This window comes from Pongo abelii, chromosome 3 (genome assembly GCF_028885655.2).
Source record: "Pongo abelii isolate AG06213 chromosome 3, NHGRI_mPonAbe1-v2.0_pri, whole genome shotgun sequence".
Lineage (NCBI taxonomy): Eukaryota > Metazoa > Chordata > Mammalia > Primates > Hominidae > Pongo > Pongo abelii.
Window position 1 is genome coordinate 206,782,429 of NC_071988.2, and position 20,091 is coordinate 206,802,519.

Here is a 20,091-nt window from a genome sequence, read left to right on the forward strand (position 1 = left end):
TTCCTCCCCTCTCGCACCCAGGAGACCAAGAAGCTGAAGGAAGAGACTGCGTGTTCCGTATCCCAGACTCAGGGGAAAAAACAAGATGTCGCTGAAACTCTCCCCGTGGTCATTTCAACCACATCTCCATCACATTATAGCCAGCAAGGGCGCAAGCACAGGCCAGAATTCTTAACAGAATTGTGGACATGGAACTTCCAACAGAGGATAAGGTTTGCTTTTTATTACAGGGCACTGGTCCACCAAACAGGGCGTCAGTAGGCCCTCTGGATAAAAGCTACATTTATCCATGATGTGGAGAGAGGTCTTCTGAGCTAAGGTCAGTGCACATTGTCTACACCACATGTAGTGCAGTGTGGTGTAGACAATGTGCACGGACCTTAGCTCAGAAGACCTCCCTCCACATCAGCTGCGGGGTGCTCCAAGTCACCCACCCACTCTGAGCCTATTTCCTCGTCTGTAAAATACCAACCAGCCTAATCCTCTTAGAGATTGTTTAAGGATCTGGTGAGAAAATATTTTTACAGCGCTTTTTAAACTAAGTCTTAAAGAAATACACAATATTTTACTAGCCCTTTCTCGATGGCATGAACACAAAATTCTGCTTAAGAAGTGCACCACGGGGCTGGGTGTGGCGGCTCATGCCTATAATCCCAGCGCTTTTGGAGGCCAAGGCAGGTGGATCACCTGAGGTCAGGAGTTCCAGACCAGCCTGGCCAACATGGTGAAACCCCATCTCTACTAAAAATACAAAAATTAGCTGGGCATGGTGGTGGGCACCTGTAATCCCAGCTACTCGGGAGGCTGAGGTAAGAGAATCACTTGAACCCAGGAGGCAGAGGTTGCAGTGAGCCGAGATCACACCACTGTGACAGAGCTAGACTCCATCTCAAGAAAAAAAAGAAAAAATGCCACCATGGACAACTCCCATGATTTTGTGAGTATCTCAAGAGTATTTAATTAAGTTGGCACATCCTTAAATGTATTACTTTTAAATATATATAGGAGAAAAAGACATGTGTGAGGTTTGAAGGGATGTTGCTTAGAATGCAAATACATTCTGTGAGATGTGGGGTGGGGGCCGACTGTGGAGGCAGAGACGAGAGAGGGAGATTCTGAAAAAGGAAGACGCAAGGATAACAGATCAAGGCCAAACCAGGAGAGAAACACATCCAGACCTCCTGGGTAAGCATAACTCTCACATTGATGTGACAGCTTTAATTTAGAAAGTGTATGTTTCCCAAAGTAATTCAGTGAATGGGGTTCACTGTAGGAATTGTTTCAGGGTTACCGAGTGCAGTGAATACCAAGGGGAGTATTATGACAGAGACTACTGAGGGACTTTTTTGTTTTTTTGAGACAGAGTCTCGCTCTGTCACCCAGGCTGGAGTGCAGTGGTATGGCCACAGCTCACTGCAGCCTTGACCTCCTAGGCTCAAGCAATTCTCCTGCCTCAGCTTCCCAAAGAGCTGGGACTACAGGTATGTGCCACCATGCTCAGCTAATTTTTTATTTCTTTTGTTTTTTAGAGACAGGGTCTCTCTCTGTCACCCAGGCTAGAGTGCTATGGTACAATCATGACTTACTGCAGCCTCGAACTCCTGGGCTTAAGTAATTCTCCCGCCTCAGCCTTTGGAATAGCTGAGACTACAAGGGTGCACCTTCACGCCCAGCTAACTTTTCATTTCTTTTATTTTTTACAAATGGGGTCTCACTTTGTTACCCAGGCCGGTCTCAAATTCCTGGCTTCAAGTAGTCCCCCCACTTCAGCCTCCCACTGGGATTATAGGTGTGAACCACCATGCTAAAGGAACTTTTGAATTGGGATTTAGAAGAAAATGCAGTAAGTTCTGAGAGACTGAGGATGATGCTTGGCCCAAGGGCTGGTTTGAACATGAAATGTATCTCTATTAATGCCCGTGTGAGGGCCTGGAGGTGCCCTGGCCCTGGAGTCAGGAGATGTGGGTCCCAGGCAGTGCTCTGACGTGCCCTAGCTGAGCAGAGCTGCTCTCTGGGAGCCAGTTTTCTGCTTTGTAAAATTAGGACAATATGCTCTATCTTTCGGGTTGGGGAGGGTGGTGTGAGGAGCAGAAATAATGCGTGGAAAGCAATCTGCACCGTACCCTGCGAACTTCCTGTTCGCATGCACCAGGCCAGTTACTGTAGAGATGTACGCTTCATTAAAACAGTCATCTTCACCAGGCTGCAGAGATACCAGGGTTACAGCACAGCTGAGATGAGGAGCTGACTGATCCTGTCGGGAGGACCTGGAGATGATTCATGGTAAGAGCACGACAGGAAGAGGGAGAAGCATCTGCTTCCTCGAGGGCCAGGTGGCAGAAGGCCACCGGAAGTCTTCACTTGGCTGAAGACATGCAGGGAGTCTGGGGCTTAATTCAGAGGATTGGGAGAAGGCCAACACCATGGGAATTGTTCTGAATGGGGGTCCAGGGCCAACAGAGAGAATCCTGATTGTATTCAAGAAGAAAGGCGAAACTCTGAGCTAGGAGAGCTGGGCTGAGCAGGAGGTCAGAAAGGTAGGTGTAGCATCTGCAGAAAGTGGGCCAGGAGCCGGGAGAGGCCTGCGAGGTGGGATGGGCACGTGGCTGATGCTGGACTCCTGGAGTCAGGGCGTGACGGGGGCACTGGCTGGCTGCCCAGGGCCCATGCCTTATCCCCCGCCCTACCCACCACGCCTGCCCACACCTTTCTGTGTGGGTCCTCACCCAGCCTGGCCACGCTGCAGTGGCATCTGCAGCTCTGCTCTTTTCCTCACCTGCAAAGAGCAAAACAAAGAGGGTAGCAAGGTTAGGCCAGGTGAGAGGCCACTCACCCTGGCCAGCAAGTATGGGTGAGGCAGGACATGCCAGGCCTCCGGCAATCCAGAAGTCCCTTTGGGATAGATGGAAGAGGCAATTCCATCCGGCAAGAGCCAACCTGCTTGCCCACTTACCAATCCCATTCTCTCCACGTAGCCCTCCAAAGCAACTCCCTGAGCATCTTCAAAGCCGGAGGCCTGGAAGTGATGAGAGGCCAACATGCACTCTAATGAGATACAGCCCAGGGTTCCGCTTCATCTCCTTGAGACTCCAGCTTTTGCTTGTTCTCTCCACGTCCACCTTCCCTTCCTGACTGCCAGCGGCAGCCGGCAGATTGTATTTGCACGCGGCAGCTCAATGCGCTCAGCCAATGCATAAAGGAAGCCGGTGGAAGGTTATCGATAAATAATGGATCAAACAGTGAGAGTGTGAAAGATGAATACTGGATGTTTTCCAGGACTTTGCATAGTCATTCATATGCATATATACTTTGCAAATTTCCAAGAAGAAAATATAGCATGTGGCATGTCTCGAACTTGATTGTTCTATAGAAAATATTATGAGCTCCACTGTGTCTCCCTAAAACTCATATATTGAAGCTCTAACCCCCAGTACCTTAGAATGTGATGGTATTTGAAGATAAGGCTTTTAAAATGGGAATTAAGGTACAAGGGGGTCAGGAAAGTGGGCCCTAATCCAGTTTGACTGGTGTCCTTATAAGAGGAGACTAGGACACAGACACAGACACTACACGTGTACAGACAGAGACACTACACGTGTGCACACACAGACGAATGACCATGTGAACACACAGCAAGAAAGCAGCCACCTGAAAGCTGCCAGGTGTGGTGGCTCATACCTGTAATCCCAGCACTTTGGGAGGCCGAAGCAGGTGGATCACAAGGTCCAGAGTTCGAGATCAGCCTGATCAACATGGTGAAACCCCATCTCTACTAAAAATACAAAAATTAGCTAGGCGTGGTGGCAGGCACCTGTAATCCCAGCTACTCAGGAGGCTGAGGCAGGAGAATCGCTTGAACCCCAGAGGCAGAGGTTGCAGTGAGCTGAGATTGCGCCACTGCACTCCAGCCTGGGTAACAGAGTGAGACTCCATCTCAAAGAAAAAAAAAAAAAAAGAAAAGAAAACAGCCACCTGCAAGCCAAGAAGAGAGGATTCAGAGAAACCAAGCCTGCCAATATCTTGGTCCTGAACACCCTGACTCCAGAACTGTGAGAAATCAATTTCTGTTGTTAAAGCTCCCGTCCGTGATATTTTGTTATGGCAGCCCTAGCAAACTCATGCAGAAAACCTCTTACTATCTGCCTGATCTGTTTAGGATGTGCTGAAATAGTATTATTCACCATTTCAATACTATTTTGTTTATTTATTTTTATTTTTATTTTTTTGAGATATAATCTTGTTCTGTCACCCAGGTTGGGATGCAATGGCGCAATCTTGGCTCACTGCACCCTCCACCTCCTGGGTTCAAGTGACTCTCCTGCCTCAGCTTCCCGAAGAGCTAGGATTACAGGCACGTACCACCACACCCAGCTAATTTTTGTGGGTTTTTTTTAGTAGAAATGGGGTTTCACCATGTTGGCCAGGCTGGTCTGGAACTCCTGACCTCAGGTGATCCACCCACCTCAGCCTCCCAAAGTGCTAGGATTACAGGAGTGAGCCACTGCACCCGGCCCAATACTATTTTATTAAAGGTTTTCTATGTGTTTATTTTTATTTATTGATTATCTAGTATCACTGATTTCTAAGCACTAACTTTCCCCACCTTTGTGTGAGTTCTTTGCACCTGATTCACATAAATCCTTGAATGGTACCTACTCTATAAATACACAAACACTTCCTGTGCATTCTCAGCCTGCATTCATAATCCCTCCCTGGCCAGCCACTGCGGTGGCTTTGTACTGTGTCAATGTGCCTAAGCTGAACTATGTTTCTCAGAAAATATGAGCAAAATTTGGAAGGCGGAAGTGAAACAGCAGTCGTATTTACAGTCAGAGTCTGTGTAGGGCCGGGCGCTGTGGTGACTCACACACAATGCCAGGCTCCCACTGGCTCAATGTATTGGTACAGGGCAGCGGCTGTGCCTGCAGTTCCTCCAGCTCCCACCAGAACTGCTTCTTCAGCTTCACTGAATCTTGGGTTTATGAGCAATTCCATGGTGAAGCGCACCAGCTCTTCTGCAGGTCATCTTCATCATAAGAGGTGGAGTGTTGGAGGCCTGAGAGGCTGACGTGGAAGACATCAGTATCAGTCCATCCACAGGAGTTCCATCTCCTCCCTGCAGGTGCAGCTCATGTCGACTGTCTCCCACTACACATCCATTTGCCAGCCCTGCTGACTTCAGGCCCACTTTTGGACACACGGGCAGCAGGCTGCAGCTCTCATAACAATGTGTATCCTAATCTCTTTAATACATTCCTTGTTTTGCTCAAGGTGGTTTTGCTTCTCTGATCAAACTTTAACGATACAGATTTTGGAACCATTATAGGTGCTGCTGCAGTTAAAAACCTAAAACGTGTGGCACTGGCTTTGGGGCCAGGCAGTGAATAGAAGGTAGGGGGCCTTGAGAAGTCTGTCAGTGAGGGCTTCAATAAATATGACGAAAATATTGTTGAAACCTGGAAGAGGGAAGACAGGTTTGTGTAGTGGTGGGAAGTTTAGCAATATTGAAACCCAGGATAACTTGGAAAATAGAAAATGCATCAATGAGCTGCATAACTGAGTGGAGGGAATTGACAGGTACACGGGCCACCTAGCTTCTAGCTGCCACAACAAAACAAGAGAGAATGGGCCAGGCGCGGTGGCTCACACTTGTAATCCCAGCACTTTGGGAGGCCGAGGCGAGCAGATCACGAGGTCAGGAGTTCAAGACCAACCTGGCCAACATGGAGAAACCCCGTTTCTACTAAAAATACAAAAATTATCAGGGCCTGGTGGCGGATGCCTGTAATCCCAGTTACTTTGGAGGCCGAGGCAGGAGAACTGCTTGAATCCGGGAGTCAGAGGTTGAAGTCAGCCGAGATCGTACCACTGCACTCCAGCCTGGGCGACAGAGTAAGACTCCGTCTCGGAAAAAAAAAAAAGAAATTGAAATAAAAAATAAAAATAAATAGGCCGGGTGCGGTGGCTCACACCTGTAATCCCAGTACTTTGGGAGGCCGAGGCAGGCAGATCACGAGGTCAGGAGATCGAGACCATCCTGACTAACACGGTGAAACCCCGTCTCTACTAAAAATACAAAAAAAAATTAGCTGGGTGTGGTGGCGGGCACCTGTAATCCCAGTTACTCGGGAGGCTGAGGCAGGAGAATGGCATGAACCCAGGAGGCGGAGCTTGCAGTGAGCCGAGATCCTGCCACTGCACTCCAGCCTGGGCAACAGAGAGAGACTCCATCTCAAAAAAATAAATAAATCAAATTAAAAATAAATAGAAAATAAGAGAGAATGGAGATGAGCTAACAATGGTGAAATATAAAGGTGGCAGGACTTGCAGGATTTGAAAAAAAGAAAACAAAATGGTTTGTCATTCCCAGCCTCTCCAAATGGCAAACGTCTCAAAAATTAAGAAATGGTTTGTGGATCTGGTTCCAGTTAAAATGGAGTGAGCCGATGCCATGGTAGCTCCCCAACAGGTTACTTCTAAGAACCCCAGAGTGGATACATAAAGCAACTTAATAGGGACTCTGCAAGGAAAAAACAGCAGGTGTGTTGGAGAGGGAGAGCCAAACTCCAAGAAAGATGAATAAGGTGGTAAGTTTCCTCTTCTTCTCCTTCCATGTCTCTTGATATAGATTCAGGGCAGCCAAACCCAGAACTGCTTAAATGGCAGGGACAGGAAACATTTCAAGAGAAATTCTCTCTTTCCAATCAATGGAATAGGAACAGGCGTCCCTGCATGGCAGAGTGAGTGAGGGAAACCTGGCTTTATTCCATCCTGACCTGTCCCGATGCCATAAAAGAGTAAGACTTGGGGTCTTTCGTGGGAGATGAGTGTATTTTGCATGTGGGAAGGGTGTGAGTTATTTGCCAGAGGACAGGCTGGTGGACTACATGATCCAAAGATGGTGCAAGAGCACCCCTCGGCCCATATGCTGTTTTCATGATGTGATCTTCTCATCTCCCATCAAGAGGTGAAGTCTATGCCCCTTCCCCTTGAACCTGGGTGGGCTTTTGTGCCTGCTTTAACCAACAGAGGATAGGAAAAATGACACTCTGTGACTCTAAAACTAGATTATAAAAGGCAATGCCATTTCCTACTGGCTTTTTCTCGGGATACTCACTCTTGGAAACCAGTGGCCATGCTGTCAGGAAGCCCAGACCACATGATGAAGCCCCAGCTGAAGTCCTATTAGCCCCAGTAATCCCCAGACTGTAGGAGATAATAAGAATGAATGAATGTTGTTATTTTATGCCACTAAAGTTGTGATTGTTTGTTATAAAGGAATAGCTATACAACTCTTCCCAAAGACCGAACTGTAAAGCAGGAAGCCAATTTATTACTTTACAAGAAAGATTAGGTCTTACCAAAGACTACTTACTCCATCCTCGGCAGCCCCTTCCAGGTATCCGGGTCCCTTCGAGGCTACTGGATGAATAAGAAAACAGAGCACAGAGACCCACAGGCCTGGTGACACCTACTGAAGCTTCTGTTCCAAGCTGTGTCCACCAGTGACTGTCATTTCCCTTCCCCACCCTACCCCCAATGCTGGCTGTCTCATTTGTTCTGGAGAGGGTTTATGTCCACCCATCTCCTGCTATTAATAGTCATTCTTTCCTAGATAAAGCAAGCACAACAGATTCATGTTCTTCCAGGTTAATACACTTATTATGTTCCGTCTCACAGACGTTCCTGTAGATGTCCCAATACAACACACTGATTCATCAGGGGCATCACTCCTCAGTCAGTAGTTTACTGTTTATTCATTAGTCTGACTTCACTCATTACCTTTTTATTCTTCTTCATTGCAGTCTGGGAGGTTAACTTATCTCTGAGTTGTGACTGTCTTAGTGTCATCCCATGAACTGATATACATGGTCAGTCCCACCTATCAGCCATAAGCAATGCCTAGTGACTTGTTTGGGTGCCAAACAAAGGGTGCTCATGTATCATATCTTGAGAAACCATGAAGCTTCGCACATGTAGTTGTTCATCTAATACTTTCATTCTGAGGCACATGGGGCTGATTGGCTGCACTGAGCCACACTTTGACATAATCCCTCTGGTTACTCTCAGTCCCTTGTTATAGGACTAACAGGTTCATGTGCTCACTGTGCAGTAACAGACCCATTACACAGAGACAGCAGGGTTTGCAGCAGAGAAAGTTTAAGAATCTCAGGGTGCCGAGCAAGGAGACAGGAGGAGACCCTCAAATCCATCTCCCCAAGGAGTTCTTGGCTGGGGCTTTTAAGGGGATCATGAAGGGGAAGGGGCTGGATAACTGGGGTCCTTGATTGGTCGTAGGGGGATGAAATCATCAGGATGTGAAAACTGCATTCTTTGTTGAACCAGCCTCTTGTGGGGTCCTTTGGACCAGCTGAGTCAGTAGTTGCATCAATATGCGGGAACTGAAGGAGTAGCTCAAAGGGAAAACTTAATGTTTCATAATTCTCAAGTTGTTTTCTATAGAGCAGTTAAGGGGAAGTATAATCTTGTAACAGGGTCTACGTGATCCTAGGACAACAATACTTGTTCCTCAAACTCTGAGGAAGCAGGTCTGAGCTGGCTCACCTCAAGGTCAATGCTGAAGGTGATGCAAGCTGGGTTTATTTTCATGTCTCCCCCTTTCATATTTTCTGATTAATTTTATAAAGTTTATAGAGTCGGGCCAGGCGCGGTGGCTCATGCTTGTAATCCCAGCACTTTGGGAGGCTGAGGTGGGCGGATCACGATGTCAAGAGATCAAGACCGTCCTGGCTAACATGGTGAAACCCCGTCTCTACTAAAAATACAAAAAACTAGCTGGGCGTGGTGGCAGGTGCCTGTAGCCCCAGCTACTCGGGAGGCTGAGGCAGGAGAATCGCTTGAACCCAGGAGGCAGAGGTTGCAGTGAGCCAAGATCACGCCACTGCACTCCAGCCTGGGTGACAGAGCGTGACTCCGTCTCAAAATAAATAAATTAAATAAAATAAAAATAAAGTTTATAGGGTCAGTTTCACCCTTTTATTCAATTTTCTGTTCCTTTTTCTACTTTTTAAATCTTTCTACTCCCTTTCCCCTCAAGCTTATACCATGGCACTCTCACACAAGTGCAAGCTGTGCTGACAAACTGCTTCAGTTCTTTTAGGGATGCAGCAATGATTAAATCCTTACTTTTGCTGCAGAGCTTACTGTCAATTCTCAGACTTGTGACCTCTTGGAGCCTCAGTCTCCTCATCTGCAAAATGGCGACAGCAACTATTGTCACCTGTTTTCTTCCCAAAATTACCATAAGGTTCAAATAAGATCATGTGGGTAAGAACACTGTGAAAGGCTTGGCAAGCCACACAAATGTCAGGAAAACATGCAGATAATTTCCTACAAAAATAATTAGGCATTCCCTTTCACTCATTTGAATGCAGCCTTTGTTCCTTTCTTCCATCTAATTAAATCAAGAGAAATGTCAGGTGTAGAATTCTTAGGGATCAGGGTTTTGTTTTTGCTGGGCAAGAAAAATATGCCCTCAAGTGCCTTGGGCATATAGTTACTTTGGTTTTCCTGTGCTCTACAATTAAAGCCTTATCTGGAATTGTTATGGCTTTGTATCCTTTCAGCTATTTTGATGCTAATGAAGAAAAGTTCAGCAAGGATGAAATTCTAAATATCTAGTACTTTATTTCATGAGCATCTTCAATAATAGTTATGGCTCATCACATGACCGGCCTTCTCAAAATCAAGAGGATGTGGATGTCATGCAAGCCCCTGGAGAAGGAAATTTGGAAACCCAAATAAGTAAATTTAATTAGCGATCTCACATGAAATGATTGTGAGATGCAGGCAAATTTTCCCCTGCCTTCCAGCAGGAGGGCTTTGTCCTGGTGTGTAACATTTCAAAGGCCCTAGCTCATGACAACCACTTTTCTCCAAAGCAAGGATGCTTTTGCAGCTGCTGTAAGGTGTAGGGATTTCATTTTAAACACAAAATGTGTTCCAGCTTCTGTAAGAACCTGCAGCTGTTTGGCCACTCTGTGCAAGAGGTTGAATGTTGTGCATTGTCCCTGGAGCTGCTTTAGACCAAAAGCAAAATATTTTCTGCTTCCAAGAATTGGTGAAGGGCCACCTATCAGAGGAATTTAAAATATTTCTCCAATTAAGCTCCATACCTACAGAGTCCACTTTGAATATGAGAAGAAAGGGGCAGCAAGTTAGCAGAGCTGCTCTTTGAAAAAGCTGTTCTTGAGAAGACAAAGCTCTCTTCAGAGCAGCCTTCGGTCCTCTTTCTGAACAAGAAAACACCTGCATTCAGGAGGACTGCAAAGCCCTCATTCCCTCTAGGCAAAAGGAGAGAGAGAAGTTTGGATTTTTCGTGTTGTTATCTAATGCTGAACATCTAGAAGAAGTGAATGCCTAACTCGCAAGTAGTGTAGGTTATCAGTAGGCAATAAATGTTATTGAAGGAATTAGTTAATGAATACCACAAAATGCATAACACTTTAGCTTTAAAGGAGATTTTCTTTACAAAACTCCATCAGCCTGAGTTCAAGCTGTTCTTTACGATTCTAAAACTACATGGCTGCAAAGTTGTAGCACAACTCACACCTGTAGATGGATGGAGGGAGAAGGGGTAGGCTCACCTGGAAGTCCACCTGGCAGGTTAGCTGCACCAAACCTGGCACTTACTGGGATGAGACTTGGCACTTAATGGGATGAGAGGTCCTGGCAGGCTTTCCTTAGATCCCGTGACATCTTCTATTCATGCACTTCAGGAACAGCTATTGGCCAAACGCTGGTTTATTGCCCAGCTACCACTTTTTCTTCTTTTCAAGTTATTTGGAGTTGACCACACCAAATTAGCCACATCCCAAATACTTGCACCAATTATCTGTAACACCAAATGTCAAATCATGGTATTTAGTTGTGTTCCAGAGGAATATTTGAGTCGTGATTCTAGATTCTATGGAAATCTATAGAAAAAGTAGTCATGTCATGATTGCCATTGTCTTCTGTTACATATTCAACCTCTTCTGTCTTGCTTTTGTTTCTGTCAGAGACGGCATAGAAGCAAAATGTCAAGGTCTTGCTTTATGCCATTTGGCTGTCATATATAGCCATTTAATTTTTCCCTTCCCAGATGGGACTCAGGTGGCAAAGTGACAACTTTCAGCAAAATACTTTCCACAGAACCAAGAGGTCCTTGACAGGGGTGACCTTTGGGGTCTAGGACACAAGGTTATACAAGAGGGTCTGGTGCACAGAGGTGCTGCATCTGATTCCCTTCCTCTCTTTGTTCCAAACCTGAGGTTCTGTGGTTTGTCATAGTGGAATTTCTACAGGTAACACGCTGTATGCCTGACAAAGCCAACTGTCACATAGGTGTTCGATGGCATCTCTTTTTGGTGTGTGGAGCAGCTTAGAGACAAGGTGGGACTGAAGCCTGCAGTTTCCCAGAGTTGGACACCAGGACCCCAATAGTAAATGTCTTAACTCAGAGCTGTAACTTGGAGGCATCTGTAGGGAATCCTCATCTCACTTCATTTGCCCAAGAGCTGAAGGGACTTTTACAATAAAGCCCTTCGAACAGGAAGGGAGTAATCATTTAAGATCCTTGTAAGGTACACTAAGAAGATGAAGGAGGAAGAGCCACGGAGAAGGGGAAGAGAACATTCCTCCATCCACTCTCCTCCTTTGAACCTAACCAGACAGCCTCACCAAGATCACAGACCAGAGAGTCCTTCAGGCAGCTGTGACATCCAGGAGTCTCTCTGGACAATTTCTGCCTAAAGATGTCCTTGATATACTGAATGGTTGCTCCAATCTGACACTACTTCTCTTCTCTTCTTTACATCTCTGACATCTCTGAGCTTCTTTCCAGTGACATCACTCATCTTAGGGTGGTATGGATGAAACCCAACCACATTGCTTATGCCTCTTTTTTTAGCTTCTTTTTATTATGAACTCTTTCCTCCTAACACATTTAAGGGGGCGGTGCAAATGTGTACATGTGAACTTTTGCTTGTTTGAATTGAGAAAATGACGAAGCATCAGGAATGTCCTAGTTTTGAATATGCAATATCAGCAGATCCTTCTGTGCAACTCTCCCAAAAAAGGGTGAGATTCTGTGTATGCATATGCCTACATCACCCTGGCAGCTCCTCCCCCAGGTCCCCCCTGTGAGCTCAGCCTAATGACTAGTCCTCAAAGATTGTCCCTGAGTGGAACTGAGATTTTAAGGTACATTTTCTAAATGTGGAATTTCCTATTCAGGACTTCCCAACTCATTCCTGTACCACCCCACTAGAAGGAGGACGGACAGATTCACTTGCTGAAATGGCGAAGCAAGTGCCCGCAGCTGGCCAGGCTGAGCTGTTTCTGAAGCTCAGAGCAGCTATGACTCATCCCTCCTGCAGTCCGTTAACTTCCCACTCCTGTCACTAGACCAGCTACTCCTCTCGCTCTGACTCCTACAAACCCACTTATTTTCAAATTTGCTCAATAACCATGACATTCAAACCCAACATGCTCCATGCACAGGATGCTGTGAAAACACACAGTGAGAATTAAGGGTCCACAGAAGAAATAATGGCCAGAGTGAGAATTGTTTTCTTGGATGCTGGATGATGAGAAATAACTGCTAATAAGAGACAACAGCAAGTTTTAGGACATGTGCCATCAGGCCCAGTTGAGTTAAGGGAATGCAGTCATCCTAACTGGTGGTTTTCAGAAAGCCACACAACATTTTAATTGAATGCACAGGCTTCTGCATGATTAGGAACATAATACTTTGGTGCCCAGGCCGGATTGAGCTGGTAACAATGAGCTGAAATGGCTTCCTGCCATGAAGCAGAGAAGCTCAAGCTTATTCTCCCTGTGACACTTCCAGGCCCTGTTGCAAAGTCACAAAAGGAACTCAAGAAACCAATTTTCAGAGAAGGTTTAGAGCTTTCCTGCATGGTTCCAACTACTCGTGTGATATAAAAATGCAATGACTGCAGAAGGAGGATTGCAGCTGGATTTCGGAGAAACTTTCTGAAGAACGGACAAGAGGAACCAGCAGCCTGGTGCAAAGTCACTGAAGCAAGAAGCAAGTAGCACCAACTCCTCCCATCCTCCCATCAGACACCATGAATTTAAAGTGGTCTCCAGTCATGCAGCCATTTCACAGAGTTTGCATCTTAAGCCCACCAAAGATATTGTCAATAAGATATTGTCTTGAATTCCCAGCCAGAGTCCAAGGAATCCAGAAGTTTCCAAAACTTTGAAAACAGGAAATATTCAACAGAGTTATTCAGCAAATATTTGTTCAGTGCCTACCACATTCCAGTCACTAATAATTGGCATGGATATCAGCCCAATAAAATTGACCATTGGACTATCATTGGGAACCCCCAAGAGACATATTCAACATGAGCCTGAATTAAAAATACAATTAATTTTCTATATTGTGATTTTTAAAATGTGTTTGCTTTAAAAGTTAAATCAAAATGGGCCTTTCACTTTAAACTCAGCTCTGGACATCTCTATGCAACTCTCTGTGGAAGGTTCACCGAGATGTCCCTCAGAGCAGCTCTTTCATCTCAGCATGTTTACACGTGAACTCATTGTCTTCCCTCCAAATTTGTATGTCAGTTGGTGGCACTCAATCACCCAAATCAGGACCTGTGAATCACCCTTGCCCCTTTCTACTCCCTTACACTCAAGATCCAATCAATCACCACATCCTATCACTTTTACCCTGTAGACACAACTCAAACAATATAATAGCCTCTTCTGTAGACACTGTAGTAGGCACACCACAGATGGGTACTATTGTTAGCATGTGCATTTTACGGATAAATAAACATGGCTGCAGGGGTTAAATAACTTCCCTAAGATCACACAATCAGTATATGGCAAAGCTAAAAATCAAGCTTGGCTGGACACGGTGGCTCATGCCTGTAATCTCAGCACTTTGGGAGGCTGAGATGGGTAGATCACATGAGGTCAGGAGTTCAAGACCAGCCTGACCAACATAGTGAAACCCCATCTCTACTAAAAATACAAAAATTAGCTAGGCATGGTGGTGCATGCCTATAATCCCAGCTACTACGGAGGTTGAGGCAGGAGAATCACTTGAACCAGGGAGGCAGAGGTTGCAGTGAGCCGAGATTGCACCACTACACTCCAGCCTGGGCAACAAGAGGGAAACTCCATCTCAAAGTAAATAAATAAATAATAAAAAATTAAAAATAAATAAAAATCAAGCTCAAGTCCTTCTGAATTTAAAGAGGAGGATTTTGAAGCTCTGTGTCTCTAATTCAGCAATCACTGCCCTAATGTAAACCTCATTCTTTCTTCAGTCTCCTTACTGGTTCCTCTGCCCGCTGCCTTCACTTTTTTTAGTGGCTTTTCTACATTTATAATGTTTTGTTTTTGTTTCTGTTTTTGTTTTGAGCCAGAGTCTCACTCTGTCACCAGGCTGGAGTGCAGCAGCACAATCTCGGCTCACTGCAACCTCTGCCTCCCAGGTTCAAGGGATTCCCCTGCCTCAGCCTCCCGAGTAGCTGGGACTACAGGCACGTGCCACTATGCCCAGCTACTTTTTTGTATTTTAGTAGAGATGGGGTTTCACTATATTGGCCGGGATGGTCTCCATCTCCTGACGTCGTGATCCGCCCACCTCGGCTTCCCAAAATGCTGGGATTACAGGCATGAACCACCTCGCCCGGCCCATTTGTTATGTTTTTTAAAGTCAAGTTTATATGGGTATAATATACAAAAGTAAAATTCACTCCTTTTGACAAGTTTTGAGAAATGTATATGGTTGTGTAACTACCATGATGATCAAGATATAGAACTTTTCTATCACCCCAAAAAGTGCTTCAAGATCCTTTACAGTCAATCCTTCCCTGGTTCCTGACTGTGGTAATCACTCATCTTATTTTCTTTCCCTAGTTTTTCCTTTCAGATAATGAAATGTAAATGAACCATACAATACAGAACCTTTGGTGTCTGGTTACTTTCCCTTAGGAGGGAGCTTTTGATTTTGTCCATATTGTTGTGAGCGTCAATAGTTGAGTCCTTTTTATTGCTGAGTAGTATTCCTTTGCAGGCATGCATCACCATTTGTTTATCCATCCATCACATGAAGGACATCTGAGCTATTTCCAGTTTGGGGCTACTATGAATAAAGCTACTAGAAACATTCACATACAAGTCTTCATGTAAATATGTTTCTCTTTCTTTCGGGTAAATAAATACATAGGAATGGGACTTAGGTTGTATAGAAAATGTATGTGTATGCTTAACTTTATAAGAATCTGTCAAACTGTTTTCCAAGTGGCTATATAATTTTGCATACCAACCAGCAATGAAAGAGAGTTCTAGTTGCTCTACATCCTTACCAGTATTGACAGTCTTTTTAATTTTAGCCAGGCTAACATATATATAGTAGTATCTCCTTATGATTCCTATTTGCATTTCCCTAATGACTAATCATGTGGAGCATCTATTTCACGTGCTTATTTGCTATCCATTCATCTTTTTTTTTTGAGACGGAGTCTCGCTCTTTCACCCAGGCTGGAGTGCAGTGGCATGATCTCAGCTCACTGCAAGCTCCACCTCCTGGGTTCAAGCCATTCTCCTGCCTCAGCCTCCCGAGCAGCTAGGACTACAGGCGCGTGCCACCATGCCTGGCTAATTTTTTTGTATTTTTAGTAGAGACGGGGTTTCACCATGTTAGCCAGGATGGTCTCAATTTCCTGACCTCGTGATTTGCCCACCTCAGCCTCCCAAAGTGCTGGGATTACAGGTATGAGCCACCACGCCTGGCCTCCATTTGTCTTAAGTATCTGTTCAAATCTTTTGCTCATTTTTAATTGGGTAGTTGATTTTATTTGTGTTGAGTTTGGAGAGTTCTATATTCTAAATAAAAGTCCTTTATCAGATATGCATTTTGCAAATATTTTCTCCAAATCTATCGCTAGGCTTCATTTTCTTAAGTGTCTTTTGAAAAGCACAAGTTTTTCACAAAAATGTTCTCCTGAATTTTCTTCTGGATTTTTTTTTTTTTTTTTTTTTTTTTTTTTTGAGACAGAGTCTTGCTCTGTCACCCAGGCTGGAGTGCAGTGGTGCTATCTCGGCTCACTGCAAGCTCCACCTCCCGGGTTCATGCCATTCTCCTGCCTTAGCCTCCCGAGTAGCTGGGACTACAGGCACCCACCACCACGCCCGGCTAATTTTTTGTATTTTTAGTAGAGATGGGGTTTCACCGTGTTAGCCAGGATGGTCTCGATCTCCTGACCTCGTGATCCACCCGCCTCAGCCTCCCAAAGTGCTGGGATTACAGGCGTGAGCCACCGCGCCCAGCCCTTCTTTTAGATGTTTTATAGTTTGGGTTGTTATATTTATTTTAGGTCTATGATCTATTTTGAGTTAAGCTGCATATGGTGCAAGGTGAAGGCCAAGGCTTAATCCCTTGCCTATGGATGTCTAACACTGATACCGACCCAATAGTCCCACAGATAGTTTTTTGGATAAACATAGAAATTGACCCTTCTTACCTTAAAGCTTGAACCTCAGGCCTATCATAAAAGGTAATCAAAGAACTGAAACTCACCAAATTCCACATCCAGACAATGAAATGCCAGATGCTTCATTCATCATGATTGCTTCCTTGCTCCTCCGTAGTTCCTGTTTCCTTATACATTGTTATATTTCTTCCCTGCTATATAAACCCCTAGTTTTAGTTGGTCAGGGAGATGAATTTGAGACTGAGCTCCCATTTCCTTGGCTGCACCCAATTAAAGCCTTCTTCCTTGGCAATATTGCTCATCTCAGTGATTGGCTTTCTGTTTGGTGAGCAGTAGGACCCAGACAGAACTGCTGGTCTTTCGGTAACAACACCATTTATTGAAAAGACTATCTTTTCCCCATGAAATTATGTTGGTACCTTTATCAAAATCAATTGACCATATATGTGTGGGTCTATTTCAGGTCTCCTTATTCTGTTCAATTGATCTATATATCTTATCTTTATGTCAATAAGATATTATCTAGAATACTGTAGCTTTATAATAAGTCTTGAATCGGGTTGGTATAACTTCAAAAACATTTTGGCTGTATAAGGTCCTTTGCATTTGACATAAATGATAAGATCAGCTTGTTAATTTTGACAAAAACTTGCTGGCATTTTGATTGCGATTACATTGAATATATTAATTTGGAGAGATGGACACTTAAAAATTGAGTTTTCTAATCCATGAACACGATTTAAGTCTTCTTTAATTTCAGTTATGTTTTGTAGTTTTCTATCTATAAGTCTTGCTTTTTTGTTAAATTTATCCCTATTTCATTTTTATGATATTGTAAATTATTTTTAATATTCAATTGTTTCTGTTGACAATGTAACCTGTAACTTTATAATCTCACTTATTCTACTAGCTTTATGGGTAGATTATTGGGATTTTATATGCAAATGATCATGCAATCCATGACTAAAAAGAGTATTATTTCTTCCTTTTGAATCTATATGCATTTGGCATAATTTTCCTGCCTTAGTACACTGGGCAGAACACCTAGTACAATATTGAGTAGAAGTGGTGAGAACTGACATAATTGCCTTGCCTTCATTCTTAGGGGTGAAACATTCATTCTTTCACCAATAAGTATAAAGTTACCTGTAGGTTATTCACAGATGTCCCTTATCAAAATAAGTAGATCTATTCCTTATTTCCTGAGAACGATTTTTTTGTTTTATCATGATTCAACGTAAAATTTTGTAAAATGTCTTTTCTCCATCTATTGATGCATAGAGCTAATATTTTATATTCTGTTAGTATGATGAATTTTTCAAATATCTAAATTCAAATATCTAAAGAAACTTGCATTCCTCAGATAAACCCCACTTGGTCCTTTTACATGTTGTTTTTGTTTGTTTGTTTGTTTTGAGATGGAATCTCGCCCTGTCGCCCAGGCTGGAGTGCAATGGCACAATCTCAGCTCACTGCAACCTCCACCTCCCGGGTTCAAGTGATTCGCATGCCTCAGCCTCCTGAGTAGCTGGGATTACAGGTGCACGCCACCAAGCCCAGCTAGTTTTTTGTATCTTCAGTAGAGACGGGGTTTCACCATGTTGGCCAGGCTGGTCTACAACTCCTGACCTCGTGGTCCGCCCGCCTCGGCCTCACAAAGCATTGGGATTACAGGCGTGAGCCACAGCACCCGGCCTGGATTTTATTTTTTAACATTTTGTTAGGGATCTTTGCATCTGTGTTCATGAGGAACATTAATCTGTTGGTTTTTTCCCCTATAGTGTTTTTGTCTTGTTTGAGTATCAGGGTTATGTTGTCCCATATTTCAGAAAAATTTGTGAAGGATTGATCGTATTTTTTCTTAACTGTTTGGTAAAATTCACCATTGAAATGTCCTGGGTCAGGAGTTTCTTCATGGAAAAGTTTTTAACTATGAATTCAATTTATTTAATAGAAGACTGTTCAGGCTATCTGTTTCTTCTTGAGTGAGCTTTAGCAGTTTGTGTCTTTCAAGAAATTTGTCAATTTTATCTAAAGTTTCAAAATTATTGGCAAAAAAAATTTACTACAATATTCCCTATTATCGTTTTAGTATCTGTAAGAATCTGTGGTGATATCCCTCTCTCACTCCTAATATTGGTCATTTGTGTCTTTTTTGTTGTTCATCAGTCTGGATAGAAGTTTATTGATTTTGTTGATCTTTTCAAAGATTTAGATTTTTGTTTTATTGTTTTATTCATTTTCTCTATTTTTGCTGCCATTGATTTCTGCCTTCAGTTTTATTACCTCTTTCCTTCTGCAAGCTTTAGTTTTAATTTGCTTTGTTTTTCAGGTTTCTTAAGGTGAAACTTAGGTTAATAATTTGAAAACTTTCTTCCTTTCCAACATAAGCTTTTACTACCATAAATTTCTCTGGAAACGCTGTTTTAGCTGTGTCCCACAAATTTGACATGTGTTGTCAATTTCCTTTAAATCATAGTGTTTTCTAAAATTCTTTGTGATGTCTCCTTTACTCATGGGTTATTTAGAAGTGTGTTGATTAATATTCAAATATTTAGAATTCTTTCCAGATATATTTCTGTTACTACTTTCTTGTTTAATTCAATGTGGTCAGAAAACTTACTTTATATGAATTTCTGCATACCATGTTTTTCTCCTCAAAAATACCCTTTAAATAAAGAGTATCTTCATACATTTCTATGGTATAATCTCCAGAATATAGTGTGACTAAAGCAAGGTAGAAATATATCTTATATATGTTTCTAAATGGAAGACTAAACTACACAATTATAAACAAAATTATTACCCTACAGGAGCAACTGAAGAACCAGGTAGAGGTGAGTGATAGAAACTAGACTCTTCTGAATACACCTTGTTTTGTACATTTTATTTTGGAACCATGATTATAAAACAAAGTTGAGTAAAAGTAAGAAAAAAAAGGCAAACTCTAGAAATAAAAAACAATATGATACCAAAATCATTCAGAGTAGCAAAATGGTTTTTCCACAATGCTTTGCATATGCTTATAAAAGTAAACAGATGCTTCATTTGGACCTTCTCAAGAGAAGTATTGTGGCTTAACTTGGCAGAGTTGTGTTTGTTCAAGATGCAGAGAATAGAGAGGGAGCTATAAACCTTCAATCTTCAAAAGGACATTTTGTAATGAGAAATGCCTGTTTGCATTATTTAAATTTTAGAAATTTAAGTAAAATGTTTAAATTGATATTTTTTGTAAAGAAAGTAAAGTGTCGGGATAATCTAATCAAGTGCAACGTAAAATTTAAAGACAACATGCATTCATTGTTTCCATGTGTTATCATTGTATGGTAAAATAAAGTAGTCAAGAACATGAGAGCAGGAACAAGACCATCTGGATTAGAATCCTGGCTCTGCCAGGACATATCTGTATGACCTTAGGAAAGTTACTCAGCCTATGATGGCTCTTTTTCATTTTGTCTCTCTCATTTCACCTGAAAAATTTTTTCACTTTCTTTCTCCAAGTAACATTCTGCTCCTTCCACTGTAAAGCATACTAGTCTAACCTCCTCCCACCTCCTTAGCTTTACCATGATCTGCTGAGCAAGTCCCAGTTAGCAAGATGGCAAAGACA

General features: G+C 43.1%; 1 long non-coding RNA gene across 1 annotated transcript in view; it reads right to left on the reverse strand.

Annotated features, from left to right (window-relative positions):
- Positions 1-4,543: 4,543 nt before the first annotated feature.
- LOC112133140 (uncharacterized) overlaps positions 4,544-20,091 on the reverse strand; it is a 30,956-nt gene continuing 15,408 nt past the window's right edge. The window contains exons 2-3 of the long non-coding RNA XR_002914811.2: positions 7,118-7,206; positions 4,544-5,456 (exon numbers count right to left, since the gene is read on the reverse strand). This is a non-coding gene — a long non-coding RNA (uncharacterized LOC112133140). The remainder of the gene's footprint in view (positions 5,457-7,117; positions 7,207-20,091) is intronic.